Here is a 1,592-nt window from a genome sequence, read left to right as displayed (position 1 = left end):
CAGCAGGGAAACTGATGGTAAGGTGGGAAACAGTCAGGTATTGAGCTGTTCAGGAGGAAAGCACTCAGGTATGGAGCACTGGGAGGTAGGGAAGTGCTTCCCAGCAGACAGACAGTGTGCCAGCTGACCCCTGCAGCTAGCAGGGCTGCAGGGGCTTTTGCTGCTCAAAATACTCTGGCACTGTCTGAGACAACAAGTGAATGACAAGCATATTTGGAAGTTCCTCTGGCTGATCTGGCTGGGAAGGCACGAACCTCCCTATTTCTTTTCTGTCTTAGCCACACGTGTCACTTGCTCAGCACTGACAGGGAGGAAGCTTGATGGAAAGCACATAGATCAAAATAAAAGGGAGAGAAAGCAAGCAGAATGGTGTGTCTGGGATTCCAATGTCCAGCCCAATATGCCTTCAGAGAACCATTAGTAAAAGCCTTTTGCCACAGGCCAATCAGGCTGGCTCATTTAGGATGTTTCCCAGCAGAAGAGGTGGCACAGCATTTGGCTCAAGGCAATAGAAAAGCTGTGTGAGAACCTCTGTTCATTGCCACAAAGATACACACCCTCAAACACTCTCCTGCACAGTTATATAGCCTAAAATACTCTGTTTTGTCAATGGCAATTTGACCATCACAATTCAAGAAACACCTTTCCAGCATTTTCTCCTCTGAAACTTAGGGACAAATCCCTAATTTCCCTTTTTCCTGAGAAGATAAAGCTGTGCTGGTGCCAGCACCCAGCCTGTACTGTGTCCTGGCTCTGAACAACTTGCTTTGTGCATACCTCCCTGCTACCCACTGCATGGCTGGCCTGTGCTGGAAGGAGCCTGAATGCTTTGCATAATGTGGAAGTCAAACTCTTAGGTGCCAAACTTCCTTGTTATGCAGATAATCCACTGTTTAATACATGCCATGCCACAAACAATCCAAGTAGCCATTGCATGTGTGGATTGTTTCCTGGGCATGTTAACTGCCCTCTGCCACTGGCAGGAGTGCTGCAGGGAGAGCTCAGGTGAGGACATGAGGAAATTGCTGTTCGGACAAGAGTGATTTTAGGGAAAAAGGAGGTTAGGAAAATGTTTAAAGTAATAGGCAATAGAAAAACAGAGCTCAAGGAGCATTTGGATGATACTCTCAGGGACATGGTGGGATTCTTGGGGCTGTCCTGTGCAGGGCCAGGAGTTAGACTCAATGATTCTTGTAGGTCACTTCCAGTTCAGGGTATTCTGTGAACTGCTGGAAGCCCAGCACCTTCCCCAGAGCCAAATGCAAGCCACTGTCAACCACAGCCCTGTCTTCTCCAGCCCCTGTGGTACATTGGCAAGTTCTTGATAACACAACTCTGTTTTCTGCAATACTTCTGGGATCAGGGAGCACATGCTGTTTTCTCTAACACTGATATGTCATTCCTGGCTGAACAGGAGGACAGAACACGTTTGAGCATGAAGAGTGTTTCTAAGCAAAGTCTTCCATGATAATGTTCAGATATGTGGTATAAAACATTCTCCCATATATTTTCTGAGTCAGTGCCTCTTAATCCCCCTGATACTGAAGTCTCAGAGAACAGAAACGATGCTACAAACACTTCTCATGAGTCAA

The sequence above is a fragment of the Acanthisitta chloris genome, unplaced genomic scaffold (assembly GCF_000695815.1).
Source record: "Acanthisitta chloris isolate BGI_N310 unplaced genomic scaffold, ASM69581v1 scaffold25561, whole genome shotgun sequence".
Taxonomy (NCBI): Eukaryota; Metazoa; Chordata; class Aves; order Passeriformes; family Acanthisittidae; genus Acanthisitta; species Acanthisitta chloris.
The sequence above is the reverse complement of the archived record's forward strand: the minus strand, read 5'-3'. Positions refer to the sequence as shown.